This window comes from Symphalangus syndactylus, chromosome 23 (genome assembly GCF_028878055.3).
Source record: "Symphalangus syndactylus isolate Jambi chromosome 23, NHGRI_mSymSyn1-v2.1_pri, whole genome shotgun sequence".
In the NCBI taxonomy this organism is placed as follows: Eukaryota; Metazoa; Chordata; class Mammalia; order Primates; family Hylobatidae; genus Symphalangus; species Symphalangus syndactylus.
The window spans coordinates 67,025,074-67,037,110 of NC_072445.2; positions in this window are offsets into that span (position 1 = coordinate 67,025,074).

A 12,037-nucleotide genomic window follows, 5' to 3' on the forward strand; every position below is an offset into this window, starting at 1 on the left:
TCCCTGGGTCCTTGTCTGTAGGCTCTGTGAGTGTAGGGCAAGGCCAGCTCATTTTTGCATCTAATTTGTACCATAGAATCAGTGCTGAATAAATGTAATTTTTTTTTTTTTTTTTGAGATGGAGTTTTGCTCTTGTTGCCCAGGCTGGAGTGAAGTGTCGCCATCTTGACTCACTGAAACCTCCACCTCCCAGGTTCAAGTGATTCTCCTGCCTCTGTCTCCCAAGTAGACAGGATTACAGGCATGCACCACCACGCCTGGCTAATTTTTGTATTTTTAGTAGAGATGGGGTTTTGCCACGTTGTGCTCGGCTGATTTTTGTATTTTTAGTAGACATGGGGTTTTACCATGTTGGCCAGGCTGGTCTCAAACTCCTAACCTCAGGTGATCCACCCGCCTCAGCCTCCTAGAGTGCTAGGATTACAGGCGTGAGCCACTGTGCCTGGACAACAAATGTGATTTTAAATAATAAACAAGTGCACACACACTAGATTACATTTTCAGAATTACCAAGTGAGTGGGAGTCTCAACCCCATCTGTTGAGACCTTATCCCACGCAGACTGTCCAGAAGCTCATCCCAGCAGGGTTCGACCCAGACATGAGGTTTGCAGGGCAGCTACAAAGGTAGCCCCTCTTCAAGCCAATATACATATTTTTACATTAGTCCATGTTATTTAGTGGGAAGAAATAAATTTTCTTTATAGTAAAACTTGGTAAAAGATATATATATATACACACACACATATATACGCGTATATATATACGTGTGTATACATATACGTGTGTATATACATACGTGTATCTACACGTGTATACACATACGTGTATCTACACGTGTATACACATACGTGTATATATATGTGTATATACATACGTGTATATATATGTGTGTGTATATATATATATATATATATCTTTCTTTCCATCAAGGGCTTTATCAGCACATTGAATATAATAGAACATCTAAAAGTGCTGAATTTGGAATTGGCTTTCAGTTCACAGTTTTTCTATCACTTGTGACTAGATTATGATTTAGTCATTCACACAAAGAATTGAAATAACAATCTAATTCAAAATCGATTTAATAATTATTATTTGTTTTTCCTGGCTTTCATTACCCTAAAAACATGTTTGTTTGTTTTTTTTCCGGAGGCCTTATTCTCTTGAGTTTTCTTTTGCAATTTTCTGAACACAACAATTTCTTGGCTACATGTTAAATACTTTGAAATTTATGCAACAAAACAAAACCACGCAGTCCCAGGAAACATGCCTCTACAGCGCATTACTTGGTTTCAGAATCTCGTTGACCACGTGGTCAGCTTCAGCAGGCTGGTTTCAAGTTTGGTGATGGGAACCCAGGGGCCGCCCCTTCAATATTTCCCCAACTAAGAAAGGTAAGCACAGGCAAGGGGATCTGTCTTGCTTCCTCCTGAAGGCTTGGCTACTACGGTTGGTATAGGACAGGCTTATATTTAGCCATTTATCTAATGAGTTGTATGTGGAAACCTGAATTCATCAACATCCCGATTGTGATGGATTCCAATCAGGTTCAAGCACATCCATATTCCTGGTGCAAGACAAGTCTTCTGAGCGTCCCGCCTCCTAATCCCGCTTAGCTGCCTCCCTTCCTTCACAAAGATCGAGTCAATTTACAGTCTTAGAGCAACAGATGATCATGGAACAATAATGATAGTGATGATGGCTCCCTTCAGACCGTGAGCTCCATCAACAGGGATATTTGTCTCTTTTGTTTGCTCACCACTACACCGCACTCCAGGGCCCAGTCCAGCACTGCTACGGCCACGGGAAGTAGAGTCTGGCTAGCAATCCATCGGGGTGCAATAGACGGGCACTCAATAAATACTTGCCAAATGAATGAATTTGCTGAAAGCTTACTGTGGGTAAAGTTCTTTCTGTGTCATTTCATAACCCTCATGACCATTACTGTGAGCAAAGCATTGCTATATCCATTTAACAGGTGAAAAATTGAGGCTCTGTGTGCAGTTAATTGACTTGACCACATGCATTCAGCTGGTGAAAGGGGCACCCAGTTGAACTCAGGCCTACTTGGCGTCACAACGTTTACTCTTTCCACAATGCAACTCAGTCCCTGGGGCCATGCAGTTGGCTCTATTAGGGAATGAATCCTGGTATTCAGACCGGTCAGGCATGGAACATACCTGTGCAGGTATTGGCTCACCACAAAATATTAATTACCACAGGGGAATAGGTTAAAGGCTATTTGTAGGGTAGCAGGAAGCCTAATCTATTGCCAGCTGCAGATAAGACCAGCCAGAACTCTAGCATATCACTGGCAAGGAGGGGTGGCTTTGTCTGACTCTGTGTGGGCAGGTTTTGTCGGATAGCAAGAACACCCGGGCCGGTATTACAGAAAGCAGCATATGAGGATTCTCTAATCCTACTCTTAATTTGTCTAGTCAAATGCAGGTTTTATAACAGATGGGCTCTGGCTTATGGTCCATGGCCAGACAGGGAGAACTATGTATCACATGTAATGTAGTCCCGTGTGTGAGCGCTCCAGGTCATATAACACCAGGTCACATGTGCTCCAGGTCAGCATGGCTAAATATGAAAGGACGCACACCCAGCTGGGAACAGTGGCTCCCACGCCTGTAATCCCAGCACTTTGGGAGGCCGAGGGGGCCGATCAGCTGAGGTCGGGAGTTCGAGACCAGCCTGGCCAACATGCTGAAACCCCATCTCTACTAAAAACACAAAAATCAGCTAGGCATGGTAGTGGGTGCCTGTAATCCCAGCTACTTGGGAGGCTGAGGCAGGAGAATCGCTTGAACCTGGGAGGCGGAGGTTGCGATGAGCTGAGATCACGCCATTGCACTCCAGCCTGGGCAACAAGAGCAAAACTCCATCTCAAAGAAAGAAAAGACAAGACAAGACACACACCCTACCCCTAGCAGCCAGTACTAGCCAGCTCCCGGCAACATACCTTAAAGCAGAATTCAAAGGTCACTAACATCACAATCACTGCTGGGGGCTAAGGACTCTTAACAATGAAGACCCTAATCCAGGCCTGGTAAATCAGACCCTCTGGGGATGGGTCGCAGGAATCCTGGCTTATTTACAAGCTCTCCAGGTGGTTCTTCTGCGTACTAAACCGTAAAAACCACTGTTCACAGAGTTGGGTAGAAAGAGGAGGTTCATTTTTGAGAAGTGTCTGTCCCTGTCCTTCACCCACTTTTTGATGGGGTTGTTTTTTTCTTGTAAATTTGTTTGAGTTCATTGTAGATTCATTTATGCAGCCAAAAAACACATGAAAAAATGCTCATCATCACTGGCCATCAGAGAAATGCAAATCAAAACCACAGTGAGATACCATCTCACACCAGTTAGAATGGCCATCATTAAAAAGTCAGGAAACAACAGGTGGTGGAGAGGATGTGGAGAAATAGGAACACTTTTACACTGTTGGTGGGACTGTAAACTAGTTCAACCATTGTGGAAGTCAGTGTGGCGATTCCTCAGGGATCTAGAACTAGAAATACCATTTGACCCAGCCATCCCATTACTGGGTGTACACCCAAAGGATTATAAAACATGCTGCTATAAAGACACATGCACACGTATGTTTACTGCAGCACTATTCACAATAGCAAAGACTTGGAACCAACCCAAATATCCAACAACGATAGACTGGATTAAGAAAATGTGGCACATATACATCATGGAATACTATGCAGCCATAAAAATGATGAGTTCATGTCCTTTGTAGGGACATGGATGAAACTGGAAAACATCATTCTCAGTAAACTATCACAAGGACAAAAAACCAAACACCGCATGTTCTCACTCATAGGTGGGAATTGAATAATGAGAACTCATGGACACAGGAAGGGGAACATCATACTTGGGGGACTGTTGTGGGGTGGGGGGAAGGGGGAGGGACAGCATTAGGAGATATACCTAATGCTAAATGACGAGTTAATGGGTGCAGCAAAACAACATGGCACATGGATACATATGTAACAAACCTGCACATTGTGCACATGTACCCTAAAACCTAAAGTAGCATAATAAAAAAAAAAGAAAGAGGAGGTTCATTTTTCACTTTTAGATGTGTGCAATATTTGGTACTTTTGTGATTTAAAGAGTATAGGTCTGGGGGAAGAAAGGAAGGAAGAGAGAAGAAAAGAAAGAGGCGCTATTGTGAGAAGACATTGTGTGGGGTGCTGGGGTACAGGAGCCACATCCGCTGGACTCTGGATGGTCCTGTTGGAATCGTCTGTCTCTTTGTCCCCCTTCACCTGTTTTCCTGACACACACACTCTCTGTGTCACTCTCATAGGGCCACCACCACCCAGCAAACACCACAACACCTTCCTCTGCCCTCCCCATCCTCCTGGATGCTGGAATTGTCTTTCCCAAGAGACAGACATTCCGTATTTCATGAGGAGCAAAGCAAAGCCAAACCTCCCAAGAATTGTATACAAAGTTGCCTTTTTAATATGAACAAATAAATCCCCAGTCTTACTAGTTTCCAGTTGATGTGGCATGGGGTTTATTCAGTATACTCCATTATATCATAAAGCATACTCCATTTTTTGTTTGCTTATTTATTCATTCAGTTTCCAAGATGGAGTGTTGCTGTCCCCCAGGCTGGAGTGCAGTGGCACGATCTCAGCTCACTGCAACCTCCACCTCCCGGGTTCAAGTGATTCCCCTGTCTCAGCCTCTCAAGTAGCTGGGATTACAGGCGCGCACCACCAGGCCCAACTAATTGTTGTATTTTTAGTAGAGACGGGGTTTCACCATACTGGCCAGCCTGGTCTCGAACTCCTGACCTCATGATCCACCCGCCTCGGCCTCCCAAAGTGCGGGGATTACAGGTGTGAGCCACCGTGCCCAGCCTGCTTTTATTTTTTTTTTTAATGAGGTTCTCTCACCTCAAAACACAGAAAGAGTGCCTTCTGAAGAAGACATTAAATTCTAAAATATTTAGGTTTTCACTCTTTGAGTCTTTAAAATGAAGCCATTCTCATCCCGGCTTCACGGCAGGGCAGCAGCAGGTAATAATAACCCTAAACCCTCTAAACCCTCACGGAAAACGGCAGAGTCTCGCATTTACCAGAAGGGATCGCTTCCCATGCAGGATTTTCACACTGGCGAACGTGAATCCCAGACATCAGCTGCTCTCAACTTCTCTGCAACTGGCTGCTCAGGTCAACGGACGCCCTGTTTAGGGATAATAGCTCCCATTTATGGGGTCTCTAACCTGAGCCAGGTACTTGGTGGACAACCCCACAAAGGTAGCCTGAAGACTCTATTCACAGGTGAGGAAGGCCAAGCTGAGGGAGGCTCAGCGCTGTGACCGACCACACAGCTGTGATCAGCGCTTCGTGCCTCATCCCTGTGCCCTGCTTTGCTGCGAGCACAGGCGTTGGCCGTTTCCAGTCACTGCTCTCCAGCAGTCTTCTGGCTGGCTCAATGTGCACTGAAGGGGTTAACAGAGCTCACTTACTGGGGGTCTGGCACAGTCTTTGCAGATGTGGTGGGAGCTGGCTGCATGGGAGGGGCCCTTTCCAAAGAGCCAGGACTCATCGTTCAGAGCGGGGGCCCTCAGCCCCGGCTGCACGTGGGAATCACCAAGGGAACATTTAGAAATCCCGTCCCTGGCCACACCCAGACCAATTAAGGCAGAATTTCTGGGAATGGGGGCAAGACATCAGCATCTTATGACACTCCAGAGGCTGTTTCAACACAACCAAGGCTGAGCCCAGCTGTTCCGTGCTTCAGCCAGCCCCCCTCCACCCTTGCTACTCCCAGTGTTGTTCACGGACCTCAGAAGAACATCGCCTGGGCACGTGTGAGAAAGGCAGACTCTCAGGCCAGCCCACAACGTGCAGTCAGAATCCACACCAACAAGGCCCCTGGGTGATTCACTTGAACAGTAAGATTTCAGAAGCACAGCTTTAGAGGGCTGCTTCTAATATGCTGCAAAGTGTGAGAATCAGGGTAGAGCCTTAAGCTTCCAGATCTGTATGGGGGTGAAGGGAAAGGTGGTGTCCTAAGCCCACATCAGAAACACCTTGGGAAACTGAAGTAGCAGAATGAAGATGATGACTCCCTCCCATGCTCTCCTGAGTCTGAGTCTGTAGCATCCACAGATAGGAAGAGGAGCAGGGGCAAGCGAAGTGAAATTATTCACAGGCTAGCAGCAATATCCTGTATTTTTTGCATTAAAAAATAGATTACCCATCTTAATGATCTATTTCCATGTAACAAAGCAATCTGTAACTTAGTAGCTTAAAATAACCATGTATTTGCTCACAATCTTGTGATTCAGCAATTTGGGCTGAAATTAATTGGGCTGGGGTCACTCTTGTGGCTGCAGTCACCTGGTGGGTCAGCTAGGCCTGGATGGTCTGCAGTGGCCTTATTCACATGTCTGGGGGTCAGCCGTGATGAAGGTCAGCTGGGGGGTCCTCAAGGGAGCCTTGGCTCTCCTCCGCGTGGCCAGGTGAGCCTGGGCTTCATAAACAGTGGCAGCAGCAGCAGCATCTGCATTCTACAAGAGCAGGAGTGGAAGCTGCAGCTCTCTTACAGCTTTGCTCGAAAGCTGCACAGTGTCACTTCCAGCACATTCTATTCATTAAAGAAAGTCAAAAGCCCAGGCCAGATTCAGGGGCTGGAGAAATAAACTATCTCTCTTGATGGGAGGAGCTGCTAAGAATTCGTGGCTATTTTTAACCTGTCCCATTTCACCCTTTGGCCATTATTATTTACGTCATTTCCTCCGGCAAAACGCACTCCACCATCCTAGGGTGTGGTCATCCCATCACGGAACTAGGCTCAGAACCTGTCATCTCATGCCCTGGAGCAGGTGCAGATATAGGAGAGTCTTCTGGAAGGGTGCAGTTTCTCTTGATCTCGTAATCCAAAAATAAAACCCTAACCCCCTCAACTGACTGACAGACCCTCCTCTCAACCAAGGGCATTCCAAAGTTAACCTGAAAATCTAGTTCAGGCCATGATGGAAAGTAAGGGTCAGACATGTTTCATGAACACTAACACAGAGACCTTAAGACTAACAGAACAGACTCTCAAAGTCTGATAAGAAACACTTACCATCTATTTTCTCTGACGTCTGCTACTTGGAGCCTTCATCTGCATGATAAAACTTTTGTCTCTACAACTGCTTATCATTTTAACCCAAACATTCCTTTGTATTGATTTCAGGTCTTTAGATAATAACTTTTTCAACAAATTGCCAATCAGAATATCTTTAGATCTACTCATGACCTAGAAGCCCCTGCTTTGAGTTGTCCTGTCTTTCCAGATTGAACCAGTGTATATCTTACAGGTATTGATTGATGTCTCACATCTGCCTAAAGTGTATAAAACCAAGCTGTACCCTGACCACTTTAGGCACTTGTCATCAGGATCTCCTGAGGCTGTCACAGGTGCATCCTTAACCTTGGCAAAATAAACTTCTCAATTGATTGAGATGCATCTCAGATACTTTTTCATTTACAATCTGTAGGCTTGTAAACTAAAAAGACAAATTCCCTGCCCTCTCCCCTCCCCTCCACACACACAGTGGGGAAACAGGGCCAGGGTAATTGCAGTAAGCACTCACATTTGAAGAGGGGAAGGACAAGTGGCTCTTGGCAATCACGAATACACAGAAATTCTGAAATCCACCATGGTGGCCACAGCTGATCCGTAGTTAGGGCCTAGTTCTGCTCTCTGGAAGTGGCTCTCTAGTCCGCTGTTCTCAGTGGTTCATGACTCAGCCCTCTGAGGTCTTAACTACTTTCCAAGAGATCCCTCCTTCTCTATAATAAAAAGTCTGTAGTTGAAACTTAGTGCCTTTCTCAAGTCTGCTGCCTGCTCACAGAAATTTGGGATGCCAAGGTGGGAGGATTGCTTAAGGCCAGGAATTTGAGATGAGCCTGGGCAACATAGTGAGACCCTATCTCTACCAAATTTTAAAAAAAAGTTAGCCAGGCATAGTGGCATGTGTCTTTAGGTCCAGCTACTTGGAAGGCTAAGGTAAGAGGATCTCTTGAGCCCAGGAGTCTGATCCTGCAGTTAGCTGTGACTGAACCACTGCACTCCAGTTTAGATGACAGAACAAGACCCTTTCTTGAAAAAAAAAAAAAAAAAAAAAAAGAAAGGAAGAAATTTGGGAGTCTGGAGTTCTCTCTTTAATGTGATCTGTCTTGTTTTCTTTTAGTCTGGGCTGGTGGTGCCTTCATCAGGACAACTCTTAAGACTGTGTAGGATTCCCATGAATCACATAGGGTACATTCCATGCCCCCAAAGCCACACTATCCATTTGTTTTGAGACAGATCTCTATTTGTCCATGTCAGGCCACTCTGAGACAATGCTTTAAAGCTTAGCTGAATTCTACTTTCTAACCCATTAAGTCCTGAGCCCTCTATAGGTCTAAATTCTGTTTGCAAACTCAACAGTTTCTTCTTAGCTCATTTCTCTTTTGCAATGTCTTATATTCTGCTAAAAACATTCACGTGACTCTCAACATTGTTAGAGATGTTCTTAACCAGAGCTACAAATTTAATAAATACGCTTTTTGTTTTCTAAGTTACCACAGGTGACATTTTCCCAGTTGTTCTGCCACTATATAACATGTGTCGCCTTCTTTCCAACCTGAAATAAGAATCTCCTCACTGGTTTTTCACTCTCCATGAAGAGTCTGTCTGTCATTGCTCCAACTGTTGCTAACAGCCTCCTCACTTTTCCAGACTCAGCCTAACTATTCCCAAAGATGATGTCACGTACGTGCATTTTTTTTCTTCTTTTTTATGCCAGCATCTCAATTCCGGAAACAATTTCTGTGATGTATCATTGCTACCTGGTAGGCCATACCATACCAACATTTAGTCACATAAAGCAATTGTTATTTATTTGCTAAAGATTCTGCTCTCTGATCTGGGCCCAACTGGGTGGTTCTTCTACTGGTCTTGTCTGGGGTCCCTCATGTGGCCGCAGTCATCTAGAGGGCCTACCAGGCCTGGTCTAAGACACCTTCACTCCCACGGTCAATAGTCAGCTGGGGCTGTTAATTGGTTTTCCAGCAGGCTAGTCCAGGCTTCTTATGTGCAATAGCAACACTCCAAGACAGCACCAGCGGAAGCTGCAAGGCCTTTTGGGTCCTGTCTGGAAGCTGCACAGCATCACCTCCACCATATTCTACTATCAAATCAAGTCATGGATTCAGAGAATGGAGAAAGAATTTGTGACCATTTTTATCCTGAACTAGACCTTGGAAAAGGAATTATTTCTTAATAAATATAATTTGGCAGACAAAACCTCAAATCATGGGATTCAAGAGAGTCAGTAATTGTAAGCAGGTGCTTGGTAATAAATGTTGAGAGCCACAGAGACTCAGGGAGTGGGGACATGAGACCCCTCCTAAGAGGGAAGGGTCAGGTGGGAGAGAGGGCGGGGCACCTATGTGAGAAGTGGATTCATCTGCATAATAACAAAAGCAGCAGCAACAATACAATAATAACTCTGCTAATATTTACTTAACACTGAAGATGTGTCAGAAACTATGCTAAGTGCCTTCATATGCATAGTTTCACTTAATTCTCATAACAAACTTTTAAGTTTTTGTTTTTTTTTTTGACACCGAGTCTCGCTCTGTCACCCAGGCTGGAGTGCAGTGGTGCAATCTTAGTGCAGTGGTGTTCACTGCAACCTCCACCTTCCAGGTTCAAGCACTTCTCCTGCTTCAGTCCAAGTAGCTGGGATTACAGGCACCCACCATCACACCTGGCAAATTTTCCTATTTTTAGTAGAGACGGGGTTTCGCCATGTTGGCCAGGCTGGTCTTGAACTCCTAACCTCAGGTGATCCACCCACTTCAGCCTCCTAAATGCTGGGATTACAGGTGTGAGCCACCACGCCTGGCCCAAACCTTAAGTACTTTTGTCAGCCCCACTTTACGGATGAGAAAAATGAAGCTTAAAAGGTAAGAGGTATACCCATGAAGCCTCCAGAGCCAGTAAGTGAATCTGACCTGCTCTTCCCCATGCGAACTGTGGCAAAAGCTTCTGATGGTTGGTTTATCATATATTTGGGCAATTCCACAAGGATTGCTATATTAGCAAAGATTGCTCTCAATGATCTGATATTTGATACAAATGAAAGAGAAGTACAATCTTCCTGGGAATGTGATGTGTTTTTCACTGGTTCTAATTCTGTCTTCCTAATTGAAGACACCAAATTAATGATAAAAAAAAAATCCCTCTGGAGACCAGGTCTTACCACAAGCCAGCAATCCGACCTGGGAAAGTTACGCACTCTCTTTGGATCTTTCCTATAAAATGAAAGGGCCATGATTAGGAGACGTCTAAGACCTATCCAAGTCCTGATACGCTGTGATATACACACATATATTTGTGTAATATACATATGATATACACACGTGTGTATGTATATATCACAGCATATTACACGTGTGTGTGTGTGTGTGTATCACAGCATATCAAGACTTTTTTTTAGATGAGGTCTTGCTATCACCCAGTCTAGAGCCCTGTGACAAGATCTAAGCTCACTGCAGCATTGAAATTCTGGCTCAAGCAATCCTCCTTCCTCAGCCCCCCTAGTAGCTAGGACCACAGGTACATGTCACCACACCTGGCTATTTTTTTTTCTTTTTTGTAGAGATGGGGTCTCACTATGTTGCCTGGGCTGGTCTCAGACTCCTGGACTCAAGCTATCCTCCTGCCTTGACCTCCCAAAATGCTGGGATTACATCCATAAGCTACACCCTGCCCTGTGATATGGTTTTTAGCATTCAAACGACTGCTTCCGTTTCAAGTCAGTAAATCCTGACTTAGCTTTGATTATAGACATTGTGGCCAGGAGCAGTTGCTTCCTTGCAGGACATAGGAAGAGATCCTGATAAACAAGACTGTCAAGACCCAGAAAGCAGGAAGCCCTTGGGCATTTCAGAGCAAGGCCAGAGTGTTAGGGTTGGATCTCAGGTGTGCATGTGTGTAAGTGCAGGCACAGGTGCAATGAATGTACTGCCCTGATATATTTAAAACTAGAAGATATGCCAAAACAATGTTATCAAAACTGTGACATATTATAAATGTTCGCATTTGACATTCAACAAATGAATACGCTCACACCATGAAGTTTTATTTATGTCATTTAGTTTTAAGTCCGATGTCAGGTAAGGCCTAAGCCCAATGGTTCTCCAGCTGCTTCCTGTCCACCTGCACCCTCTCCTTCCCGCACATGGCCCCGTGGGCAGAAAGTGGAGGCTGCCATCCCTAATGCCTATTGGCATCTAAGGACAATCTCTCTATGCTCCTATAGCTTGAGGGCAGGAGAACTTGATAGATTTTAATATATTAAAACCAAATCTATTGGAACCTTGTAGAATCATAAATCTAATTTGTTTAGAGTTTTGGAATGCAGGGGTGTGTGAATTATTGGTTTATTCAAGTACTCATTCACTTGACAAGTATTTATTAAGCACACAATAAAACATTAGTTCATGGCCGGGCACGGTGGCTCATGCCTGTAATCCTAGCACTTTGGGAGGCCGAGGCAGATGGATCGTGAGGTCAGGAGTTCGAGACCAGCCTGGCCAACATGGAGAAACCCCATCTCTACTAAAAATACAAAACTTAACTGGGCATGGTGGTGGGCGCCTGTAATCCCAGCTACTCTGGAGGCTGAGGCGGGAGATTCACTTGAACCCGGGAGGCAGAGGTTGCAGTCAGCCGAGATCACACCACTGCAGTCCAGCCTGGGCAAAAAGAGTGAAACTCCATCTCAAGAAACAAAGAAATAAACAAGAAACAAACAACAAAAATTAGTACAAGACTAAAAACCAGGGTTCATCCACTTACAACATATTTGATAATTCACGGCCTCATCCTGAAGCGACCTGGATTGGTACATGACTGAAACAGTGAGATATGCAGCAGCAGTATGATTTGCACTCTGTGACCTAAGAGAAATCATGCCACCTCCCTGTGGCCTCACCTCCCTCCAGCTCTGAGAGTCTATGAGTT